This window comes from Nerophis lumbriciformis, linkage group LG06, assembly GCF_033978685.3.
Source record: "Nerophis lumbriciformis linkage group LG06, RoL_Nlum_v2.1, whole genome shotgun sequence".
Lineage (NCBI taxonomy): Eukaryota > Metazoa > Chordata > Actinopteri > Syngnathiformes > Syngnathidae > Nerophis > Nerophis lumbriciformis.
In genome coordinates, this window is record NC_084553.2 from 4,715,951 (window position 1) to 4,743,450 (window position 27,500).

The following is a 27,500-nucleotide window of genomic DNA, read 5'->3' on the forward strand; positions in this document are numbered from 1 at the left end:
GCCCAAGTTTTCCAATGCAGAGGGGCCTGGGGGCCCACTCCAATATTAAGAGTAAACTTAATCATATTAAATAATCATATCTAACCTCCTTACAGTGTAACAGTATAAAGGCTTAGGTCAGGCTGATTAGAAAAAAATATTAATTTTTTTTTAGATTAATCACGTGACTGACCTCAGTTTTTTTTTTTTTTTTTTTGACAACATGAGTTAAAATGTGACTTAAAAAAAATAAAATAAAACAAAAATTTAAAATTTAAAAAATTAAATACAAAAAAAAAATAAATAAAAAAAAATTAGAAAATAAAAAAAATAAAATAAAAAAAATAAAATAAAATGTGACTTAATTAATTTGAACTTTTTGACATCCGGGCCCAAGTTTTCCAGTGCAGAAGGGCCTGGGGCCCACTCCAATATTAAGACTGAATAAGTAAACTTAATCATATTAAATAATCATATCTAACCTCCTTACAGTGCAACAATATAAAAGCTTAGGTCAGGCTGATTACAAAAATAAATATTTTAATATACTGCAAAAATACATTTAGTACATACAATTCTAACTAAATTAATAATAATAATAATATTATTAAATATGTTGCTTAACTAAAGTAGGAAGGCACCGGCTAAAGTAGGAAGGCATCGGCTAAAGTAGGAAGGCACCAGCTAAAGTAGGAAGGCACTGGCTAACGTAGGATGGCACTGGCTAACGTAGGATGGCACTGGCTAAAGTAGGATGGCACCAGCTAAAGTAGGAAGGCACCGGCTAAAGTAGGAATGCACCGGCTAAAGTAGGACGGCACCGGCTAACGTAGGAAGGCACCAGCTAACGTAGGAAGGCACCAGCTAAAGTAGGAAGGCACCAGCTAAAGTAGGATGGCACCGGCTAAAGTAGGAAGGCACCGGCTAAAGTAGGATGGCACCGGCTAAAGTAGGAAGGCACCGGCTAACGTAAGAAGGCACCAGCTAAAGTAGGATGGCACCGGCTAAAGTAGGATGGCACCGGCTAACGTAGGATGGCACCGGCTAACGTAAGAAGGCACCAGCTAAAGTAGGATGGCACCGGCTAACGTAGGAAGGCACCAGCTAACGTAGGAAGGCACCAGCTAAAGTAGGAAGGCACCAGTTAAAGTAGGATGGCACCGGCTAAAGTAGGAAGGCACCGGCTAAAGTAGGATGGCACCGGCTAAAGTAGGAAGGCACCGGCTAACGTAAGAAGGCACCAGCTAAAGTAGGATGGCACCGGCTAAAGTAGGATGGCACCGGCTAACGTAGGATGGCACCGGCTAACGTAAGAAGGCACCAGCTAAAGTAGGATGGCACCGGCTAAAGTAGGAAGGCACCAGCTAAAGTAGGATGGCACCGGCTAAAGTAGGAAGGCACCGGCTAAAGTAGGACGGCACCGGCTAACGTAGGAAGGCACCGGCTAAAGTAGGAAGGCACCAGCTAAAGTAGGATGGCACCGGCTAAAGTAGGAAGGCACCGGCTAAAGTAGGAAGGCACCGGCTAAAGTAGGAAGGCACCAGCTAACGTAGGAAGGCACCAGCTAAAGTAGGATGGCACCGGCTAAAGTAGGAAGGCACCGGCTAAAGTAGGACGGCACCGGCTAACGTAGGAAGGAACCGGCTAAAGTAGGAAGGCACCAGCTAACGTAGGAAGGCACCAGCTAAAGTAGGACGGCACCGGCTAACGTAGGAAGGCACCGGCTAAAGTAGGAAGGCACCGGCTAACGTAGGAAGGCACCAGCTAAAGTAGGAAGGCACCAGCTAAAGTAGGAAGGCACCGGCTAAAGTAGGATGGCACCGGCTAAAGTAGGAAGGCACCGGCTAAAGTAGGAAGGCACTGGCTAAAGTAGGAAGGCACCGGCTAAAGTAGGATGGCACCGGCTAAAGTAGGAAGGCACCGGCTAAAGTAGGAAGGCACCGGCTAAAGTAGGAAGGCACCGGCTAAAGTAGGAAGGCACCGGCTAAAGTAGGAAGGCACCGGCTAAAGTAGGAAGGCACCAGCTAAAGTAGGAAGGCACCGGCTAAAGTAGGAAGGCACCGGCTAAAGTAGGAAGGCACCGGCTAAAGTAGGAAGGCACCGGCTATAGTAGGACGGCACCGGCTAACGTAGGAAGGCACTAGCTAACGTAGGAAGGCACCAGCTAAAGTAGGAATGCATCAGCTAAAGTAGGAAGGCACCGGCTAAAGTAGGAAGGCACCGGCTAAAGTAGGAAGGCACCAGCTAAAGTAGGATGGCACCGGCTAAAGTAGGAAGGCACCGGTTAACGTAGGAAGGCACCGGCTAAAGTAGGAAGGCACCGGCTAAAGTAGGATGGCACCGGCTAAAGTAGGACGGCACCGGCTAACGTAGGAAGGCACCGGCTAACGTAGGAAGGCACCGGCTAAAGTAGGACGGCACCGGCTAAAGTAGGAAGGCACCGGCTAAAGTAGGAAGGCACCGGCTAAAGTAGGAAGGCACCGGCTAAAGTAGGACGGCACCGGCTAACGTAGGAAGGCACCGGCTAAAGTAGGAAGGCACCAGCTAACGTAGGAAGGCACCAGCTAAAGTAGGATGGCACCGGCTAAAGTAGGAAGGCACCGGCTAAAGTAGGACGGCACCGGCTAACGTAGGAAGGAACCGGCTAAAGTAGGAAGGCACCAGCTAACGTAGGAAGGCACCAGCTAAAGTAGGACGGCACCGGCTAAAGTAGGAAGGCACCGGCTAAAGTAGGAAGGCACCGGCTAAAGTAGGACGGCACCGGCTAACGTAGGAAGGAACCGGCTAAAGTAGGAAGGCACTAGCTAACGTAGGAAGGCACCAGCTAAAGTAGGACGGCACCGGCTAACGTAGGAAGGCACCGGCTAAAGTAGGAAGGCACCGGCTAACGTAGGAAGGCACCAGCTAAAGTAGGAAGGCACCGGCTAAAGTAGGAAGGCACCGGCTAACGTAGGAAGGCACTGGCTAAAGTAGGAAGGCACCGGCTAAAGTAGTAAGGCACCGTCTAAGGCAGGACGGCAAATACATTTAGTACATACAATTCTAACTAAATTAATAATAATAATAATATTATTAAATATGTTGCTTAACTAAAGTAGGAAGGCACCGGCTAAAGTAGGAAGGCACCGGCTAAAGTAGGATGGCACCGGCTAAAGTAGGAAGGCACCGGCTAAAGTAGGAAGGCACTGGCTAAAGTAGGAAGGCACCGGCTAAAGTAGGATGGCACCGGCTAAAGTAGGAAGGCACCGGCTAAAGTAGGAAGGCACCGGCTAAAGTAGGAAGGCACCGGCTAAAGTAGGAAGGCACCGGCTAAAGTAGGAAGGCACCGGCTAAAGTAGGAAGGCACCAGCTAAAGTAGGAAGGCACCGGCTAAAGTAGGAAGGCACCGGCTAAAGTAGGAAGGCACCGGCTAAAGTAGGAAGGCACCGGCTATAGTAGGACGGCACCGGCTAACGTAGGAAGGCACTAGCTAACGTAGGAAGGCACCAGCTAAAGTAGGAATGCATCAGCTAAAGTAGGAAGGCACCAGCTAAAGTAGGAAGGCACCGGCTAAAGTAGGAAGGCACCAGCTAAAGTAGGATGGCACCGGCTAAAGTAGGAAGGCACCGGTTAACGTAGGAAGGCACCGGCTAAAGTAGGAAGGCACCGGCTAAAGTAGGATGGCACCGGCTAAAGTAGGACGGCACCGGCTAACGTAGGAAGGCACCGGCTAACGTAGGAAGGCACCAGCTAAAGTAGGACGGCACCGGCTAAAGTAGGAAGGCACCGGCTAAAGTAGGAAGGCACCGGCTAAAGTAGGAAGGCACCGGCTAAAGTAGGACGGCACCGGCTAACGTAGGAAGGCACCGGCTAAAGTAGGAAGGCACCAGCTAACGTAGGAAGGCACCAGCTAAAGTAGGATGGCACCGGCTAAAGTAGGAAGGCACCGGCTAAAGTAGGACGGCACCGGCTAACGTAGGAAGGAACCGGCTAAAGTAGGAAGGCACCAGCTAACGTAGGAAGGCACCAGCTAAAGTAGGACGGCACCGGCTAAAGTAGGAAGGCACCGGCTAAAGTAGGAAGGCACCGGCTAAAGTAGGACGGCACCGGCTAACGTAGGAAGGAACCGGCTAAAGTAGGAAGGCACTAGCTAACGTAGGAAGGCACCAGCTAAAGTAGGACGGCACCGGCTAACGTAGGAAGGCACCGGCTAAAGTAGGAAGGCACCGGCTAACGTAGGAAGGCACCAGCTAAAGTAGGAAGGCACCGGCTAAAGTAGGAAGGCACCGGCTAACGTAGGAAGGCACTGGCTAAAGTAGGAAGGCACCGGCTAAAGTAGGAAGGCACCGGCTAAGGCAGGACGGCAAATACATTTAGTACATACAATTCTAACTAAATTAATAATAATAATAATATTATTAAATATGTTGCTTAACTAAAGTAGGAAGGCACCGGCTAAAGTAGGATGGCACCGGCTAAAGTAGGAAGGCACCGGCTAAAGTAGGAAGGCACTGGCTAAAGTAGGAAGGCACCGGCTAAAGTAGGATGGCACCGGCTAAAGTAGGAAGGCACCGGCTAAAGTAGGAAGGCACCGGCTAAAGTAGGAAGGCACCGGCTAAAGTAGGAAGGCACCGGCTAAAGTAGGAAGGCACCGGCTAAAGTAGGAAGGCACCAGCTAAAGTAGGAAGGCACCGGCTAAAGTAGGAAGGCACCGGCTAAAGTAGGAAGGCACCGGCTAAAGTAGGAAGGCACCGGCTATAGTAGGACGGCACCGGCTAACGTAGGAAGGCACTAGCTAACGTAGGAAGGCACCAGCTAAAGTAGGAATGCATCAGCTAAAGTAGGAAGGCACCAGCTAAAGTAGGAAGGCACCGGCTAAAGTAGGAAGGCACCAGCTAAAGTAGGATGGCACCGGCTAAAGTAGGAAGGCACCGGTTAACGTAGGAAGGCACCGGCTAAAGTAGGAAGGCACCGGCTAAAGTAGGATGGCACCGGCTAAAGTAGGACGGCACCGGCTAACGTAGGAAGGCACCGGCTAACGTAGGAAGGCACCAGCTAAAGTAGGACGGCACCGGCTAAAGTAGGAAGGCACCGGCTAAAGTAGGAAGGCACCGGCTAAAGTAGGAAGGCACCGGCTAAAGTAGGACGGCACCGGCTAACGTAGGAAGGCACCGGCTAAAGTAGGAAGGCACCAGCTAACGTAGGAAGGCACCAGCTAAAGTAGGATGGCACCGGCTAAAGTAGGAAGGCACCGGCTAAAGTAGGACGGCACCGGCTAACGTAGGAAGGAACCGGCTAAAGTAGGAAGGCACCAGCTAACGTAGGAAGGCACCAGCTAAAGTAGGACGGCACCGGCTAAAGTAGGAAGGCACCGGCTAAAGTAGGAAGGCACCGGCTAAAGTAGGACGGCACCGGCTAACGTAGGAAGGAACCGGCTAAAGTAGGAAGGCACTAGCTAACGTAGGAAGGCACCAGCTAAAGTAGGACGGCACCGGCTAACGTAGGAAGGCACCGGCTAAAGTAGGAAGGCACCGGCTAACGTAGGAAGGCACCAGCTAAAGTAGGAAGGCACCGGCTAAAGTAGGAAGGCACCGGCTAACGTAGGAAGGCACTGGCTAAAGTAGGAAGGCACCGGCTAAAGTAGGAAGGCACCGGCTAAGGCAGGACGGCAAATACATTTAGTACATACAATTCTAACTAAATTAATAATAATAATAATATTATTAAATATGTTGCTTAACTAAAGTAGGAAGGCACCGGCTAAAGTAGGATGGCACCGGCTAAAGTAGGAAGGCACCGGCTAAAGTAGGAAGGCACTGGCTAAAGTAGGAAGGCACCGGCTAAAGTAGGATGGCACCGGCTAAAGTAGGAAGGCACCGGCTAAAGTAGGAAGGCACCGGCTAAAGTAGGAAGGCACCGGCTAAAGTAGGAAGGCACCGGCTAAAGTAGGAAGGCACCGGCTAAAGTAGGAAGGCACCAGCTAAAGTAGGAAGGCACCGGCTAAAGTAGGAAGGCACCGGCTAAAGTAGGAAGGCACCGGCTAAAGTAGGAAGGCACCGGCTATAGTAGGACGGCACCGGCTAACGTAGGAAGGCACTAGCTAACGTAGGAAGGCACCAGCTAAAGTAGGAATGCATCAGCTAAAGTAGGAAGGCACCAGCTAAAGTAGGAAGGCACCGGCTAAAGTAGGAAGGCACCAGCTAAAGTAGGATGGCACCGGCTAAAGTAGGAAGGCACCGGTTAACGTAGGAAGGCACCGGCTAAAGTAGGAAGGCACCGGCTAAAGTAGGATGGCACCGGCTAAAGTAGGACGGCACCGGCTAACGTAGGAAGGCACCGGCTAACGTAGGAAGGCACCAGCTAAAGTAGGACGGCACCGGCTAAAGTAGGAAGGCACCGGCTAAAGTAGGAAGGCACCGGCTAAAGTAGGAAGGCACCGGCTAAAGTAGGACGGCACCGGCTAACGTAGGAAGGCACCGGCTAAAGTAGGAAGGCACCAGCTAACGTAGGAAGGCACCAGCTAAAGTAGGATGGCACCGGCTAAAGTAGGAAGGCACCGGCTAAAGTAGGACGGCACCGGCTAACGTAGGAAGGAACCGGCTAAAGTAGGAAGGCACCAGCTAACGTAGGAAGGCACCAGCTAAAGTAGGACGGCACCGGCTAAAGTAGGAAGGCACCGGCTAAAGTAGGAAGGCACCGGCTAAAGTAGGACGGCACCGGCTAACGTAGGAAGGAACCGGCTAAAGTAGGAAGGCACTAGCTAACGTAGGAAGGCACCAGCTAAAGTAGGACGGCACCGGCTAACGTAGGAAGGCACCGGCTAAAGTAGGAAGGCACCGGCTAACGTAGGAAGGCACCAGCTAAAGTAGGAAGGCACCGGCTAAAGTAGGAAGGCACCGGCTAACGTAGGAAGGCACTGGCTAAAGTAGGAAGGCACCGGCTAAAGTAGGAAGGCACCGGCTAAGGCAGGACGGCAAATACATTTAGTACATACAATTCTAACTAAATTAATAATAATAATAATATTATTAAATATGTTGCTTAACTAAAGTAGGAAGGCACCGGCTAAAGTAGGATGGCACCGGCTAAAGTAGGAAGGCACCGGCTAAAGTAGGAAGGCACTGGCTAAAGTAGGAAGGCACCGGCTAAAGTAGGATGGCACCGGCTAAAGTAGGAAGGCACCGGCTAAAGTAGGAAGGCACCGGCTAAAGTAGGAAGGCACCGGCTAAAGTAGGAAGGCACCGGCTAAAGTAGGAAGGCACCGGCTAAAGTAGGAAGGCACCAGCTAAAGTAGGAAGGCACCGGCTAAAGTAGGAAGGCACCGGCTAAAGTAGGAAGGCACCGGCTAAAGTAGGAAGGCACCGGCTATAGTAGGACGGCACCGGCTAACGTAGGAAGGCACTAGCTAACGTAGGAAGGCACCAGCTAAAGTAGGAATGCATCAGCTAAAGTAGGAAGGCACCAGCTAAAGTAGGAAGGCACCGGCTAAAGTAGGAAGGCACCAGCTAAAGTAGGATGGCACCGGCTAAAGTAGGAAGGCACCGGTTAACGTAGGAAGGCACCGGCTAAAGTAGGAAGGCACCGGCTAAAGTAGGATGGCACCGGCTAAAGTAGGACGGCACCGGCTAACGTAGGAAGGCACCGGCTAACGTAGGAAGGCACCAGCTAAAGTAGGACGGCACCGGCTAAAGTAGGAAGGCACCGGCTAAAGTAGGAAGGCACCGGCTAAAGTAGGAAGGCACCGGCTAAAGTAGGACGGCACCGGCTAACGTAGGAAGGCACCGGCTAAAGTAGGAAGGCACCAGCTAACGTAGGAAGGCACCAGCTAAAGTAGGATGGCACCGGCTAAAGTAGGAAGGCACCGGCTAAAGTAGGACGGCACCGGCTAACGTAGGAAGGAACCGGCTAAAGTAGGAAGGCACCAGCTAACGTAGGAAGGCACCAGCTAAAGTAGGACGGCACCGGCTAAAGTAGGAAGGCACCGGCTAAAGTAGGAAGGCACCGGCTAAAGTAGGACGGCACCGGCTAACGTAGGAAGGAACCGGCTAAAGTAGGAAGGCACTAGCTAACGTAGGAAGGCACCAGCTAAAGTAGGACGGCACCGGCTAACGTAGGAAGGCACCGGCTAAAGTAGGAAGGCACCGGCTAACGTAGGAAGGCACCAGCTAAAGTAGGAAGGCACCGGCTAAAGTAGGAAGGCACCGGCTAACGTAGGAAGGCACTGGCTAAAGTAGGAAGGCACCGGCTAAAGTAGGAAGGCACCGGCTAAGGCAGGACGGCAAATACATTTAGTACATACAATTCTAACTAAATTAATAATAATAATAATATTATTAAATATGTTGCTTAACTATATAACATTTAAGTGCAAACAACTTTAGTCATAATTTTTGCGCTTATGAAACATGTCTATGAATTTAGTTCCATACTTCTTCTGTGTGTGTGTTATTGTCACTACTGCCACAAGTGGTGGGAAAGTGTAATACACTCTTATAACATAATAATAATAATTATATATTAAATATATTATTATAACAAATATTTTGGTCTGACATTGCAACAACCTCATACAAGCTTCTATGAGGGCCACGGTTTGACCCCGGAACGGATTTACATTTTAATTACTCGCTTTGAGAATAAATAAAAAAAATCTAAATAAAGGATTGCGTTGTTTCTTTTATTATTTTGTATTTTTATGGCCTCGACTCAACGGGACTGTCCTTGAAAGTTTTAAAACAACAATAACAACACAAAAGGTTGTCTGCTGACTGAAGATGAGATCTTACTGTGATTGACAGTTGCTAAATGTCATGATTGAAACTCTCAGTGTGTGTGTGTGTGTGTGTGTGTGTGTGTGTGTGTGTGTGTGTGTGTGTGTGTGTGTGTGTGTGTGTGTGTGTGTGTGTGTGTTCTTGTATTTATTGTTGAGACCGGTGAACAAGTTAGGACATAAATCATGGTCCCAATACGATACAAACAATACAATACAAAAATCACTGCATCTAATAGAGAGGCAAATACTAGAGTCCGTGAACATTGCTCCAAAGTCAGGATTTTTTTGTTGATTTAATGTGCATACAAAAGTAAACATTAACAGGTGCAAAGGCATTAAAAAATACAAAAAAAAATAGAGATCTCATTTGCACCCCTGGTGGTGAAATCTATCAAAATGAGGGTGGTCCCAAAAAGGAGTCGAACAAAGCTAGTGGGTCCATGACGATGACTTCTGTTTTGTTTGATTAAGCCGTTTTACTGCCATGTTCCAAACACAGTTTGGAAACAATGAAGGTATGTAAACAAACATTTACAAAAGTTATGGAGTTATTGAGTCTGTTTAGCGGATTGGAAAGATAGCTTGTGCAGATAGTGGGTCCATGACGAAGACTTCTGTTTTGTTTGATCAGCCGTTTTACTGCCGTGTTACAGACACCCTTTGTCAGGTAAACAGAGAGGAATAGGGCCTATGAATTCCCTTCCTCCTGTATGTAAATTAACATTTACAAACCTAACTAATTTCACAAAGTATGGGTCCATGAGGATGGCTTCTGTTTTGTTTGATCAGCCGTTTGACTGCCATGTTTCAGACACAGTTTGGAAACAATGAAGGCATGGCAACAAACATTTACAAAAGTTATGGAGTTATTGAGTCTGTTTAGCGGATTGGACCCACTAGCTTGTGCAGCTAGTGGGTCCATGACCATGACTTCTGTTTTGTTTGATCAGCCGTTTTACTGCCGTGTTACAGACACCCTTTTGGAAACAACTAAGGTCTGTAAATAAACTTTTTCAAAAGTGATGAAGTAACTGAGTCTGTTTAGCGGATTAGAGAGCTAGCTTGCGCAGCTAGTGGGTCCATGACGAAGACTTCTGTTTTGTTTGATCAGCCGTTTTACTGCCGTGTTACAGACACCCTTTGTCAGGTAAACGGAGAGGAATAGGGCCTATGAATTCCCTCCCTCCTGTATGTAAATTAACATTTACAAACCTAACTAATTTCACAAAGTATGGGTCCATGAGGATGGCTTCTGTTTTGTTTGATCAGCCGTTTTACTGCCGTGTTACAGACACAAGTTTGGAAACAATGAAGGTATGTAAACAAACATTTACAAAAGTCATGGAGTTATTGAGTCTGTTTAGCGGATTGGAGAGCTAGCTTGCGCAGCTAGTGCGTCCATGACGACGACTTCTGTTTTGTTTGATCAGCCGTTTTACTGCCGTGTTACAGACACAAGTTTGGAAACAATGAAGGTATGTAAACAAACATTTACAAAAGTTACAGAGTTATTGAATCTGTTTAGCGGATTGGAGAGCTAGCTTGCGCAGGTAGTGGGTCCATGACGAAGACTTCTGTTTTGTTTGATCAGCCGTTTTACTGCCGTGTTACAGACACCCTTTGTCAGGTAAACAGAGAGGAATAGGGCCTATGAATTCCCTCCCTCCTGTATGTAAATTAACATTTACAAACCTAACTAATTTCACAAAGTGTGGGTCCATGAGGATGGCTTCTGTTTTGTTTGATCAGCCATTTTACTGCCATGTTCCAGACACAGTTTGGAAACAATGAAGGTATGTAAACAAACATTTACAAAAGTCATGGAGTTATTGAGTCTGTTTAGCGGATTGGAGAGCTAGCTTGCGCAGCTAGTGCGTCCATGATGACGACTTCTGTTTTGTTTGATCAGCCGTTTTACTGCCGTGTTACAGACACCCTTTTGGAAACAACTAAGGTCTGTAAATAAACTTTTTCAAAAGTGATGAAGTAACTGAGTCTGTTTAGCGGATTAGAGAGCTAGCTTGCGCAGCTAGTGGGTCCATGACGAAGACTTCTGTTTTGTTTGATCAGCCGTTTTACTGCCGTGTTACAGACACCCTTTGTCAGGTAAACGGAGAGGAATAGGGCCTATGAATTCCCTCCCTCCTGTATGTAAATTAACATTTACAAACCTAACTAATTTCACAAAGTATGGGTCCATGAGGATGGCTTCTGTTTTGTTTGATCAGCCGTTTTACTGCCGTGTTACAGACACAAGTTTGGAAACAATGAAGGTATGTAAACAAACATTTACAAAAGTCATGGAGTTATTGAGTCTGTTTAGCGGATTGGAGAGCTAGCTTGCGCAGCTAGTGCGTCCATGACGACGACTTCTGTTTTGTTTGATCAGCCGTTTTACTGCCGTGTTACAGACACAAGTTTGGAAACAATGAAGGTATGTAAACAAACATTTACAAAAGTTACAGAGTTATTGAATCTGTTTAGCGGATTGGAGAGCTAGCTTGCGCAGGTAGTGGGTCCATGACGAAGACTTCTGTTTTGTTTGATCAGCCGTTTTACTGCCGTGTTACAGACACCCTTTGTCAGGTAAACAGAGAGGAATAGGGCCTATGAATTCCCTCCCTCCTGTATGTAAATTAACATTTACAAACCTAACTAATTTCACAAAGTGTGGGTCCATGAGGATGGCTTCTGTTTTGTTTGATCAGCCATTTTACTGCCATGTTCCAGACACAGTTTGGAAACAATGAAGGTATGTAAACAAACATTTACAAAAGTCATGGAGTTATTGAGTCTGTTTAGCGGATTGGAGAGCTAGCTTGCGCAGCTAGTGCGTCCATGATGACGACTTCTGTTTTGTTTGATCAGCCGTTTTACTGCCGTGTTACAGACACCCTTTTGGAAACAACTAAGGTATGTAAATAAACTTTTTCAAAAGTGATGGAGTAACTGAGTCTGTTTAGCGGATTTGAGAGCTAGCTTGCACAGCTAGTGGGTCCATGACGAAGACTTCTGTTTTGTTTGATCAGCCGTTTTACTGCCGTGTTACAGACACCCTTGGTCAGGTAAACAGAGAGGAATAGGGCCTATGAATTCCCTCCCTCCTGTATGTAAATTAACATTTACAAACCTAACTAATTTCACAAAGTATGGGTCCATGAGGATGGCTTCTGTTTTGTTTGATCAGCCGTTTTACTGCCATGTTCCAGACACAGTTTGGAAACAATGAAGGCATGTAAACAAACATTTACAAATGTTATGGAGTTATTGAGTCTGTTTAGCGGATTGGACCCACTAGCTTGTGCAGCTAGTGGGTCCATGACCATGACTTCTGTTTTGTTTGATCAGCCGTTTTACTGCCGTGTTACAGACACCCTTTTGGAAACAACTAAGGTATGTAAATAAACTTTTTCAAAAGTGATGGAGTAACTGAGTCTGTTTAGCGGATTAGAGAGCTAGCTTGCGCAGCTAGTGGGTCCATGATGACGACTTCTGTTTTGTTTGATCAGCTGTTTTACTGCTGTGTTACATACACCCTTTGTCAGGTAAACAGAGAGGAATAGGGCCTATGAATTCCCTCCCTCCTGTATGTAAATTAACATTTACAAACCTAACTAATTTCACAAAGTATGGGTCCATGAGGATGGCTTCTGTTTTGTTTGATCAGCCGTTTTACTGCCATGTTCCAGACACAGTTTGGAAACAATGAAGGCATGTAAACAAACATTTACAAATGTTATGGAGTTATTGAGTCTGTTTAGCGGATTGGACCCACTAGCTTGTGCAGCTAGTGGGTCCATGACCATGACTTCTGTTTTGTTTGATCAGCCGTTTTACTGCCGTGTTACAGACACCCTTTTGGAAACAACTAAGGTATGTAAATAAACTTTTTCAAAAGTGATGGAGTAACTGAGTCTGTTTAGCGGATTAGAGAGCTAGCTTGCGCAGCTAGTGGGTCCATGATGACGACTTCTGTTTTGTTTGATCAGCTGTTTTACTGCTGTGTTACATACACCCTTTGTCAGGTAAACAGAGAGGAATAGGGCCTATGAATTCCCTCCCTCCTGTATGTAAATTAACATTTACAAACCTAACTAATTTCACAAAGTATGGGTCCATGAGGATGGCTTCTGTTTTGTTTGATCAGCCGTTTTACTGCCATGTTCCAGACACAGTTTGGAAACAATGAAGGCATGTAAACAAACATTTACAAAAGTTATGGAGTTATTGAGTCTGTTTAGCGGATTGGACCCACTAGCTTGTGCAGCTAGTGGGTCCATGACCATGACTTCTGTTTTGTTTGATCAGCCGTTTTACTGCCGTGTTACAGACACCCTTTTGGAAACAACTAAGGTATGTAAATAAACTTTTTCAAAAGTGATGGAGTAACTGAGTCTGTTTAGCGGATTAGAGAGCTAGCTTGCGCAGCTAGTGGGTCCATGACGACGACTTCTGTTTTGTTTGATCAGTCGTTTTACTGCCGTGTTACAGACACCCTTTGTCAGGTAAACAGAGAGGAATAGGGACTATGAATTCCCTCCCTCCTGTATGTAAATTAACATTTACAAACCTAACTAATTTCACAAAGTATGGGTCCATGAGGATGGCTTCTGTTTTGTTTGATCAGCCGTTTTACTGCCATGTTTCAGACACAGTTAGGAAACAATGAAGGTATGTAAACAAACATTTACAAAAGTTATGGAGTTATTGAGTCTGTTTAGCGGATTGGACCCACTAGCTTGTGCAGCTAGTGGGTCCATGACCATGACTTCTGTTTTGTTTGATCAGCCGTTTTACTGCCGTGTTACAGACACCCTTTTGGAAACAACTAAGGTATGTAAATGAACTTTTTCAAAAGTGATGGAGTAACTGAGTCTGTTTAGAAAATTAGAGAGCTAGCTTGCGCAGCTAGTGGGTCCATGACGACGACTTCTGTTTTGTTTGATCAGTCGTTTTACTGCCGTGTTACAGACACCCTTTGTCAGGTAAACAGAGAGGAATAGGGACTATGAATTCCCTCCCTCCTGTATGTAAATTAACATTTACAAACCTAACTAATTTCACAAAGTATGGGTCCATGAGGATGGCTTCTGTTTTGTTTGATCAGCCGTTTTACTGCCATGTTTCAGACACAGTTAGGAAACAATGAAGGTATGTAAACAAACATTTACAAAAGTTATGGAGTTATTGAGTCTGTTTAGCGGATTGGAAAGATAGCTTGTGCAACTAGTGGGTCCATGACCATGACTTCTGTTTTGTTTGATCGGCCGTTTTACTGCCGTGTTACAGACACCCTTTGTCAGGTAAACAGAGAGGAATAGGGCCTATGAATTCCCTCCCTCCTGTATGTAAATTAACATTTACAAACCTAACTAATTTCACAAAGTATGGGTCCATGAGGATGGCTTCTGTTTTGTTTGATCAGCCGTTTTACTGCCGTGTTACAGACACCCTTTTGGAAACAACTAAGGTCTGTAAATAAACTTTTTCAAAAGTGATGGAGTAACTGAGTCTGTTTAGCGGATTAGAGAGCTAGCTTGCACAGCTAGTGGGTCCATGACGACGACTTCTGTTTTGTTTGATCAGCCGTTTTACTGCCGTGTTACAGACACCCTTTGTCAGGTAAACAGAGAGGAATAGGGCCTATGAATTCCCTCCCTCCTGTATGTAAATTAACATTTACAAACCTAACTAATTTCACAAAGTATGGGTCCATGAGGATGGCTTCTGTTTTGTTTGAACGGCCGTTTTACTGCCATGTTTCAGACACAGTTTGGAAACAATGGAGGTATGTAAACAAACATTTACAAAAGTCATGGAGTTATTGAGTCTGTTTAGCGGATTGGAGAGCTAGCTTGTGCAGCTAGTGGGTCCATGACGACAACTTCTGTTTTGTTTGATTAAGCCGTTTTACTGCCGTGTTACAGACACAAGTTTGGAAACAATGAAGGTATGTAAACAAACATTTACAAAAGTTACGGAGTTATTGAATCTGTTTAGCGGATTAGAGAGCTAGCTTGCGCATCTAGTGGGTACATGACGACGACTTCTGTTTTGTTTGATCAGCCATTTTACTGCCTTGTTACAGACACCCTTTATCTGGTAAACAGAGAGGAATGGGGCCTATGAAACCCCTTCCTCATGTATGTAAATGAACATTTACAAAACTAACTCATTTCACAAAGTATGGGCCCATGAGGACGGCTTCTGTTTTGTTTGATCAGCAGTTTTACTGCCATGTTCCAAACACAGTTTGGAAACAATGAAGGTATGTAAATAAACTTTTTCAAAAGTGATGGAGTAACTGAGTCTGTTTAGCGGATTAGAGAGCTAGCTTGCGCAGCTAGTGCGTCCATGACGACAACTTCTGTTTTGTTTGATCAGCCGTTTTACAGACACCCTTTGTCAGGCAAACAGAGAGGAATAGGGCCTATGAATTCCCTCCCTCCTGTATGTAAATTAACATTTACAATCCTTACTAATTTCACAAAGTATGGGTCCATGAGGATGGCTTCTGTTTTGTTTGATCAGCCGTTTGACTGCCATGTTTCAGACACAGTTTGGAAACAATGAAGGCATGGCAACAAACATTTACAAAAGTTATGGAGTTATTGAGTCTGTTTAGCGGATTGGAAAGATAGCTTGTGCAGCTAGTGGGTCCATGAGCATGACTTCTGTTTTGTTTGATCAGCCGTTTTACTGCCATGTTACAGACACCCTTTTGGAAACAACTATGGTATGTAAATAAACTTTTTCAAAAGTTATGGAGTTATTGAGTCTGTTGAGCGGATTAGAGAGCCAGCTTGCGCAGCTAGTGTGTCCATGACGACGACTTCTGTTTTGTTTGATCAGCCGTTTTACTGCCGTGTTACAGACACCCTTTATCTGGTAAACAGAGAGGAATGGGGCCTATGAAACCCCTTCCTCATGTATGTAAATTAACATTTACAAAACTAATTCATTTCACAAAGTGTGGGGCCATGAGGACGGCTTCTGTTTTGTTTGATCAGCAGTTTTACTGCCTTGTTACATACACTGTTTGGAAACAATTAAGGTATGTAAATAAATATCTATGCGTAAATAACTCATTTCACAACGTATGTATATGCGGCTTATAGTCCCGTGCAGCTAATATATGGAAAAAAGCTAGTGGGTCCATGACGACGACTTCTGTTTTGTTTGATTGGCCGTTTTACTGCCGTGTTACAGACACAGTTTGGAAACAATGAAGGTATGTAAATGAATATTTATGTGTAAATAACTCATTTCACAACGTTTATATATGCAACTTGTAGTCAGGCGCGGCTAATATATGGAAAGAAAATAATGTGTCCATGACGATGACTTCTGTTTTGTTTGATCAGCCGTTTTACTGCCGTGTTACAGACACAGTTTGGAAACAATGAAGGTATGTAAATAAACATATATATCTGCGACTTACATGTGTTTTTTTTGTTTTGTTTTTTAAGTAAACATAGATTTTCCCACTTTTCTAATGTGCATATGAAGGTATGTAACGTCACGTCGAGCTAAACTGGAACCGTTCAGGTCTGACTTGAGGAAATGATGGTCCTGAGAATCCAACGTGCTCCGCAGTAAATAAAACCAAGTACATTTACAACAGAACATTTTTAGAACATTTACAAAACTAACTCATTTCAGAAAGTATGGGTCCATGAGGACGACTTCTGTTTTGTTTGATCAGCCGTTTTACTGCCGTGTTACAAAAAAATTAATGTAAATAAATATTTCTGTGTAAATAACCCATTTTACAACGTATATATTTGCAACTTATGGGTGCGGCTTATATGTGTAAAAAAAAGCGGGTGCGCGCTCTATAGTCCGGAAAATACTGCACGAGGTAGAAGTTTTGAGATTGGAATGTTAATCTAGCATTTTGAAGGTGTTTGCAGATTGTTCCAAGCTCATGTTAATATCCTCCATCCTCTGTCTGCAGCCTGCGGGGCCAAACTTTCCAGGAAAGTCTTTTTTTTTTGGAAGACATCCCCCCCGGGCGACACTCAAGTCCTTGGCTGAGATTAAAAGGAAAAAAAAAAGGGAAGCTTTAACTTGTTTGAAATTTCTTTAAAGGCTGGCTTTGTTTATTTGCTAGTCCCCCCCCCCCCCCATCCCCCCTCGTGCTGCTTCATCTCGGCACTTTTTGCTGCCAGACCCTTCCTATTGGCTCTGGCTGTGATAAGATAGACTGCTGCTGCTCGCCTCCTGCCTCAACCTGCTGAATTTCAAATAGGCCCCCATCCGCAGGAAAAAAAAAAATAGAAAAAAAAAAGAAGCAAAAAATAAAAAAGAAGCAGAGTCTAGCGTCTGCACAGGCGGAATATTAAGGAGTCCTGCAGCAGTGGCCACGGTCCTGCGGCCCACTGGAGCGTCACACTTCACACATGAAGAGAGGTGACTCATCACGCTCTCCTCGGCAGGTTAGCGCCTTCAGGTCAGCACACAACAACAACAACAAGACCACGGACACTTTTCTTACTGCTCCTCTTCGACTGTTTAGCAGGTACTTGGTTTTATTTACTGCGGAGCACGTTGGACTCTCAGGACCATCATTTCCTCAAGTCAGACCTACGCCGGGGGCTGAACGGTTCCAGATTAGCTCAACGTGACGTTGCATATCTTCATATGCACGTTAGAAAAGTGACCAATTTACTTAAAAAAACTAAACAAATTAAACATATATATATATAAGTCGCAGATATATACGTTATGGAATGAGTTAATTACACAGAAATATTACATAAATGTTTATTTACATACCTTATTTTTTTTCCACACGGCAGTAAAACGGCTGATCAAACAAAACAGAAGTCATCGTCATGGACCCACTATTTTTTTTCCATATATAAGCCGCCCCTGACTATAAGTCGCAGATATAAACATTGTGAAATGAGTTATTTTTACACATAAATATTCTGTAAATATTTATTTACATACCTTAATTGTTTCCAGTGTCTGTAACAGGGCAGTAAAACGGCCGATCAAACAAAACAGAAGTCATTGTCATGAACCCACTAGCTTTTTTTCCATATATTAGCCGCACCGGACTATAAGCCGCATACACATATGTTGTGAAATGAGTTATTTACACATAAATATTTATTTAAATACCTTAATTGTTTACAAACAGTGTCTGTAACAAGGCAGTAAAACGGTTGATCAAACAAAACAGAAGCCATCATCATGGACCCACTAGCTGTTCTCTATATATTAGCCCCATATACATACAGTGTGAAATGAGTTATTTACACATAAATATTTATTTACATACCTTAATTGTTTCCAAACAGTGTCTGTAACAAGGCAGTAAAACGGCCGATCAAACAAAACAGAGGTCATGGTCATGGACCCACTAGCTTTTTTACATATATTATATAATAAGCCGCATATACATACGTTGTGAAATGAGTTATTTACACATAAATATTTATTTTCATTCCTTAATTGTTTCCAAACAGTGTCTGTAACACGGCAGTAAAACGGCTGATCAAACAAAACAGAAGTCATCGTCATGGACCCACTAGCTTTTTTCCATATATTAGCCGCACCGGACTATAAGCCGCATATACATATGTTGTGAAATGAGTTATTTACACATAAATATTTATTTACATACCTTAATTGTTTCCAAACAGTGTCTGTAACAAGGCAGTAAAACGGCTGATCAAACAAAACAGAAGCCATCATCATGGACCCACTAGCTTTTCTCTATATATTAGCCCCATATACATACAGTGTGAAATGAGTTATTTACACATAAATATTTATTTACATACCTTAATTGTTTCCAAACAGTGTCTGTAACAAGGCAGTAAAACGGCCGATCAAACAAAACAGAGGTCATGGTCATGGACCCACTAGCTTTTTTCCATATATTATATAATAAGCCGCATATACATATGTTGTGAAATGAGTTATTTACACATAAATATTTATTTTCATTCCTTAATTGTTTCCAAACAGTGTCTGTAACACGGCAGTAAAACGGCTGATCAAACAAAACAGAATCATCGTCTTGGACCCACTAGCTTTTTTCCATATATTAGCCGCACCGGACTATAAGCCGCATATACATATGTTGTGAAATGAGTTATTTACACATAAATATTTATTTACATACTTTAATTGTTTCCAAACAGTGTATGTAACAAGGCAGTAAAACGGCTGATCAAACAAAACAGAAGTCATCGTCATGGACCCACTATTTTATTTACATATATTAGCCGCGCCGACTATAAGTTGCAGACATAAATGTTGTGTAATGAGTTATTTACACATAAATATTTATTTACATACCTTAATGTTTTCCAAACTGTGTCTGTAACAAGGCAGTAAAACGGCCGATCAAACAAATCAGAAGTCATCGTCATGGACCCACTAGCTTTTTTCCATATATTAGCCGCACCGGACTATAAGCCGCATATACATATGTTGTGAAATGAGTTATTTACACATAAATATTTATTTACATACTTTAATTGTTTCCAAACAGTGTCTGTAACACGGCAGTAAAACGGCTGATCAAACAAAACAGAAGTCATTATCATGGACACATTATTTTCTTTACATATATTAGCCGCGCCGACTATAAGTTGCAGATATAAATGTTGTGAAATGAGTTATTTACACATAAATATTTATTTACATACCTTAATGTTTTCCAAACTGTGTCTGTAACACGGCAGTAAAACGGCCGATCAAACAAAACAGAAGTCATCGTCATGGACCGACTAGCTTTTTTCCAAAGATTAGCCGCACCGGACTATAAGCCGCATATACATATGTTGTGAAATGAGTTATTTACACAAGTATTTATTTAAATACTTTAATTGTTTCCAAACAGTGTCTGTAACAAGGCAGTAAAACGGCTGATCAAATAAAACAGAAGTCATCGTCATGGACCCACTATTTTTTTTCCAAATATTAGCCGCGCCTGACCATAAGTTGCAGATATAAATGTTGTGAAATTAGTTATGTACACATTCATATTCTGTAAATGTCTATTTACATACCTTAATTGTTTCCAAACAGTGTCTGTAACACGGCAGTAAAACGGCTTATCAAACAAAACAGAAGTGACCCACTAGCTTTTTTCCATATATTAGCCGCGCCTGACTATAAGTTGCAGATATAAATGTTGTGAAATTAGTTATTTACACACAAATATTCTGTAAATGTTTATTTACATACCTTAATTGTTTCCAAACAGTGTTTGTAACACGGCAGTAAAACGGCTGATCGAACAAAACAGAAGTCATCGTCATGGACCCACTAGTTTTATTTCCATATATTAGCCGAAGATATATACTTTGTGAAATTAGTTAGTTTTGTAAATGTGTATTTATATACAGGAGGAAGGGGATTCACATGGCTCCATTCGCCTTTGTTTACCTGACACATGAAACGTGACAAATTGGAGGGTACAATGTCTTGAAATAGAGTCATATAACTTGGTATGTGACACAAGCTAACTGTTAGCATGCTAGCATGCTAACATTAATTGCTAACTTTTTGAGCTAGTTTTGCAACCATTTACCACAGAATCATATAACTTGGTACGCGACACTTGTTAACTGTTAGCATGCAAACTTTAGCATGCTAACTTTTTCATCTAATTTTACGATGTTTTCTCTATTTCCCCAGCCAGACACTTTAGAGTCATATAACTTGGTATGTGACACAAGCTAACTGTTAGCATGCTACCGTTAGCTTGCTAGCATGCTAACAGTAATTGCTAACTTTTTGAGCTAGTTTTGCAACCGTTTACCACAGGGTCATATAACTTGGTACGCGACACTTGTTAACTGTTAGCATGCAAACTTTAGCATGCTAACTTTTTCATCTAATTTTACGATGTTTTCTCTATTTCCCCAGCCAGACACTTTAGAGTCATATAACTTGGTATGTGACACAAGCTAACTGTTAGCATGCGACCGTTAGCTTGCTAGCATGCTAACATTAATTGCTAACTTTTTGAGCTAGCTTTGCAACCGTTTACCACAGAGTCATATAACTTGGTAGGCGACACTTGTTAACTGTTAGCATGCAAACTTTAGCATGCTAACTTTTTCATCTAATTTTACGATGTTTTCTCTATTTCCCCAGCCAGACACTTTAGAGTCATATAACTTGGTATGTGACACAAGATAACTGTTAGCATGCTACCGTTAGCTTGCTAGCATGCTAACATCAATTGCTAACTTTTTTAGCTAGTTTTGCAACCGTTTACCACAGAGTCATATAACTTGGTACGCGACACTTGTTAACTGTTAGCAGGCAAACTTTAGCATGCTAACTTTTTCAACTAATTTTACGATGTTTTCTCTATTTCCCCAGCCAGACACTTTAGAGTCATTTAACTTGGTATGTGACACAAGCTAACTGTTAGCATGCTAACATTAATTGCTAACTTTTTGAGCTAGTTTTGCAACCGTTTACCACAGAGTCATATAACTTGGTACGCGACACTTGTTAACTGTTAGCATGCAAACTTTAGCATGCTAACTTTTTCATCTAATTTTACGATGTTTTCTCTATTTCCCCAGCCAGACACTTTAGAGTCATATAACTTGGTATGTGACACAAGCTAACTGTTAGCATGCTACCGTTAGCTTGCTAGCATGCTAACAATAATTGCTAACTTTTTGAGCTAGTTTTGCAACCATTTACCACAGAGTCATATAACTTGGTACGCGACACTTGTTAACTGTTAGCATGCAAACTTTAGCATGCTAACTTTTTCATCTAATTTTACGATGTTTTCTCTATTTCCCCAGCCAGACACTTTAGAGTCATATAACTTGGTATGTGACACAAGCTAACTGTTAGCATGCTACCGTTAGCTTGCTAGCATGTTAACATTATTTGCTAACTTTTTGAGCTAGTTTTGCAACCGTTTACCACAGAGTCATATAACTTGGTACGCGACACTTGTTAACTGTTAGCATGCAAACTTTAGCATGCTAACTTTTTTATCTAATTTTATGATGTTTTCTCTATTTCCGCAGCCAGACACTTTAGAGTCATATAACTTGGTATGTGACACAAGCTAACTGTTAGCATGCTACCGTTAGCTTGCTAGCATGCTAACATTAATTGCTAACTTTTTGAGCTAGTTTTGCAACCGTTTACCACAGAGTCATATAACTTGGTACGCGGCACTTGCTAACTGTTAGCATGCAAACTTTAGCATGCTAACTTTTCCATCTAATTTTACGATGTTTTCTCTATTTCCCCAGCCAGACACTTTAGAGTCATATAACTTGGTATGTGACACAAGCTAACTGTTAGCATGCTAACATTAATTGCTAACTTTTTGAGCTAGTTTTGCAACCGTTTACCACAGAGTCATGTAACTTGGTACGCGACACTTGTTAACTGTTAGCATGCAAACTTTAGCATGCTAACTTTTCCATCTAATTTTACGATGTTTTCTCTATTTCCCCAGCCAGACACTTTAGAGTCATATAACTTGGTATGTGACACAAGCTAACTGTTAGCGTGCTACCGTTAGCTTGCTAGCATGCTAACATTAATTGCTAACTTTTTGAGCTAGTTTTGCAACCGTTTACCAGAGAGTCATATAACTTGGTACGCGGCACTTGTTAACTGTTAGCATGCAAACTTTAGCATGCTAACTTTTTCCATCTAATTTTACGATGTTTTCTCTATTTCCCCAGCCAGACACTTTAGAGTCATATAACTTGGTATGTGACACAAGCTATCTGTTAGCATGCTAACATTAATTGCTAACTTTTTGAGCTAGTTTTGCAACCGTTTACCACAGAGTCACATAACTTGGTACGCGACACTTGTTAACTGTTAGCATGCAAACTTTTCCATCTAATTTTACGATGTTTTCTCTATTTCCCCAGCCAGACACTTTAGAGTCATATAACTTGGTATGTGACACAAGCTAACTGTTAGCATGCTACCGTTAGCTTGCTAGCATGCTAACATTAATTGCTAACTTTTTGAGCTAGTTTTGCAACCATTTACCACAGAGTCATATAACTTGGTAGGCGACACTTGTTAACTGTTAGCATGCTAACTTTAGCATGCTAACTTTTTCCATCTAATTTTACGATGTTTTCTCTATTTCCCCAGCCAGACACTTTAGCGTCATATAACTTGGTATGTGACACAAGCTAACTGTTAGCATGCTACCGTTAGCTTGCTAGCATGCTAACATTAATTGCTAACTTTTTGAGCTAGTTTTGCATCCATTTACCACAGAGTCATATAACTTGGTACGCGACACTTGTTAACTGTTAGCATGCACACTTTAGCATGCTAACTTTTTCCATCTAATTTTACGATGTTTTCTCTATTTCCCCAGCCAGACACTTTAGAGTCATATAACTTGGTATGTGACACAAGCTATCTGTTAGCATGCTAACATTAATTGCTAACTTTTTGAGCTAGTTTTGCAACCGTTTACCACAGAGTCACATAACTTGGTACGCGACACTTGTTAACTGTTAGCATGCAAACTTTTCCATCTAATTTTACGATGTTTTCTCTATTTCCCCAGCCAGACACTTTAGAGTCATATAACTTGGTATGTGACACAAGCTAACTGTTAGCATGCTACCGTTAGCTTGCTAGCATGCTAACATTAATTGCTAACTTTTTGAGCTAGTTTTGCAACCATTTACCACAGAGTCATATAACTTGGTAGGCGACACTTGTTAACTGTTAGCATGCTAACTTTAGCATGCTAACTTTTTCCATCTAATTTTACGATGTTTTCTCTATTTCCCCAGCCAGACACTTTAGCGTCATATAACTTGGTATGTGACACAAGCTAACTGTTAGCATGCTACCGTTAGCTTGCTAGCATGCTAACATTAATTGCTAACTTTTTGAGCTAGTTTTGCATCCATTTACCACAGAGTCATATAACTTGGTACGCGACACTTGTTAACTGTTAGCATGCACACTTTAGCATGCTAACTTTTTCCATCTAATTTTACGATGTTTTCTCTATTTCCCCAGCCAGACACTTTAGAGTCATATAACTTGGTATGTGACACAAGCTAACTGTTAGCATGCTACCGTTAGCTTGCTAGCATGCTAACATTAATTGCTAACTTTTTGAGCTAGTTTTGCAACCATTTACCACAGAGTCATATAACTTGGTAGGCGACACTTGTTAACTGTTAGCATGCTAACTTTAGCATGCTAACTTTTTCCATCTAATTTTACGATGTTTTCTCTATTTCCCCAGCCAGACACTTTAGCGTCATATAACTTGGTATGTGACACAAGCTAACTGTTAGCATGCTACCGTTAGCTTGCTAGCATGCTAACATTAATTGCTAACTTTTTGAGCTAGTTTTGCATCCATTTACCACAGAGTCATATAACTTGGTACGCGACACTTGTTAACTGTTAGCATGCACACTTTAGCATGCTAACTTTTTCCATCTAATTTTACGATGTTTTCTCTATTTCCCCAGCCAGACACTTTAGAGTCATATAACTTGGTATGTGACACAAGCTAACTGTTAGCATGCTACCGTTAGCTTGCTAGCATGCTAACATTAATTGCTAACTTTTTGAGCTAGTTTTGCAACCATTTACCACAGAGTCATATAACTTGGTAGGCGACACTTGTTAACTGTTAGCATGCTAACTTTAGCATGCTAACTTTTTCCATCTAATTTTACGATGTTTTCTCTATTTCCCCAGCCAGACACTTTAGCGTCATATAACTTGGTATGTGACACAAGCTAACTGTTAGCATGCTACCGTTAGCTTGCTAGCATGCTAACATTAATTGCTAACTTTTTGAGCTAGTTTTGCATCCATTTACCACAGAGTCATATAACTTGGTACGCGACACTTGTTAACTGTTAGCATGCACACTTTAGCATGCTAACTTTTTCCATCTAATTTTACGATGTTTTCTCTATTTCCCCAGCCAGACACTTTAGAGTCATATAACTTGGTATGTGACACAAGCTAACTGTTAGCATGCGACCGCTAGCTTGCTAGCATGCTAAAATTAATTGCTAACTTTTTTTAGCTAGTTTTGCAACCGTTTACCACAGAGTCATATAACTTGGTACGCGACACTTGTTAACTGTTAGCATGCAAACTTTAGCATGCTAACTTTTCCATCTAATTTTACGATGTTTTCTCTATTTCCCCAGCCAGACACTTTAGAGTCATATAACTTGGTATGTGACACAAGCTAACTGTTAGCATGCGACCGCTAGCTTGCTAGCATGCTAAAATTAATTGCTAACTTTTTTTAGCTAGTTTTGCAACCGTTTACCACAGAGTCATATAACTTGGTACGCGACACTTGTTAACTGTTAGCATGCAAACTTTAGCATGCTAACTTTTCCATCTAATTTTACGATGTTTTCTCTATTTCCCCAGCCAGACACTTTAGAGTCATATAACTTGGTATGTGACACAAGCTAACTGTTAACGTGCTACCGTTAGCTTGCTAGCATGCTAACATTAATTGCTAACTTTTTGAGCTAGTTTTGCAACCGTTTACCACAGAGTCATATAACTTGGTACGCGACACTTGTTAACTGTTAGCATGCAAACTTTAGCATGCTAACTTTTCCGTCTAATTTTATGACGTTTTCTCTATTTCCCCAGCCAGACACTTTAGAGTCATATAACTTGGTATGTGACACAAGCTAACTGTTAGCATGCGGCCGTTAGCTAGCTAGCATGTTAACATTATTTGCTAACTTTTTGAGCTAGTTTTGCAACCGTTTACCACAGAGTCATATAACTTGGTACGCGACACTTGTTAACTGTTAGCATTCAAACTTTAGCATGCTAACTTTTTCATCTAATTTTACGATGTTTTCTCTATTTCCCCAGCCAGACACTTTAGAGTCATATAACTTGGTATGTGACACAAGCTAACTGTTAGCATGCTACCGTTAGCTTGCTAGCATGCTAACATTAATTGCTAACTTTTTGAGCTAGTTTCGCAACCGTTTACCACAGAGTCATATAACTTGGTACGCGACACTTGTTAACTGTTAGCATGCAAACTTTAGCATGCTAACTTTTCCATCTAATTTTACGATGTTTTCTCTATTTCCCCAGCCAGACACTTTAGAGTCATATAACTTGGTATGTGACACAAGCTAACTGTTAGCATGCTACCGTTAGCTTGCTAGCATTCTAACATTATTTGCTAACTTTTTGAGCTAGTTTTGCAACCGTTTACCACAGAGTCATATAACTTGGTACGCGACACTTGTAAACTGTTAGCATGCAAACTTTAGCATGCTAACTTTTTCCATCTAATTTTACGATGTTTTCTCTATTTCCCCAGCCAGACACTTTAGAGTCATATAACTTGGTATGTGACACAAGCTAACTGTTAGCATGCTACCGTTAGCTTGCTAGCATGCTAACATTAATTGCTAACTTTTTGAGCTAGTTTTGCAACCGTTGACCACAGAGTCATATAACTTGGTACGCGACACTTGTTAACTGTTAGCATGCAAACTTTAGCATGCTAACTTTTTCATCTAATTTTACGATGTTTTCTCTATTTCCATAGCCAGACACTTTAGAGTCATATAACTTGGTATGTGACACAAGCTAACTGTTAGCATGCGACCGTTAGCTTGCTAGCATGCTAACATTAATTGCTAACTTTTTGAGCTAGTTTTGCAACCGTTTACCACAGAGTCATATAACTTGGTACGCGGCACTTGTTAACTGTTAGCATGCAAACTTTAGCATGCTAACTTTTTCATCTAATTTTACGATGTTTTCTTTATTTCCCCAGCCAGACACTTTAGAGTTATATAACTTGGTATGTGACACAAGCTAACTGTTAGCATGCTACCACTAGCTTGCTAGCATGCTAACATTAATTGCTAACTTTTTGAGCTAGTTTTGCAACCGTTTACCACAGAGTCATATAACTTGGTACGCGACACTTGTTAACTGTTAGCATGCAAACTTTAGCATGCTAACTTTTTCATCTAATTTTACGATGTTTTCTCTATTTCCCCAGCCAGACACTTTAGAGTTATATAACTTGGTATGTGACACAAGCTAACTGTTAGCATGCTACCGTTAGCTTGTTAGCATGCTAACATTAATTGCTAACTTTTTGAGCTAGTTTTGCAACCGTTTACCACAGAGTCATATAACTTGGTACGCGACACTTGTTAACTGTTAGCATGCAAACTTTAGCATGCTAACTTTTTCATCTAATTTTACGATATTTTCTCTATTTTCCCAGCCAGACACTTTAGAGTCATATAACTTAGTATGTGACACAAGCTAACTGTTAGCATGCTACCGTTAGCTTGTTAGCATGCTAACATTAATTGCTAACTTTTTTGAGCTAGTTTTGCAACCGTTTACCACAGAGTCATATAACTTGGTACGCGACACTTGTTAACTGTTAGCAGGCAAACTTTAGCATGCTAAGTTTTTCAACTAATTTTACAATGTTTTCCCTATTTCCGCAGCCATACACCTTACTGTCATATAACTTGGTATGTGACACAAGCTAACTGTTAGCATGCTACCGTTAGCTTGCTAACATTAATTGCTAACTTTTTGAGCTAGTTTTGCAACCATTTACCACAGAGTCATATAACTTGGTACGCGACACTTGTAAACTGTTAGCAGGCAAACTTTAGCATGCTAACTTTTTCATCTAATTTTACAATGTTTTCCCTATTTCCGCAGTTATATCACCTTACTGTCATATAACTTGCTATATAACACATGCTAACTGTTAGCATGC

At 42.2% G+C, this 27,500-nt stretch overlaps 1 protein-coding gene across 1 annotated transcript in view; it reads right to left on the reverse strand.

Moving 5' to 3' along the window:
• The window catches only part of itfg1 (integrin alpha FG-GAP repeat containing 1), a 402,483-nt gene that overhangs the window by 245,210 nt on the left and 129,773 nt on the right, over positions 1–27,500 (reverse strand). The window lies entirely within an intron of this gene.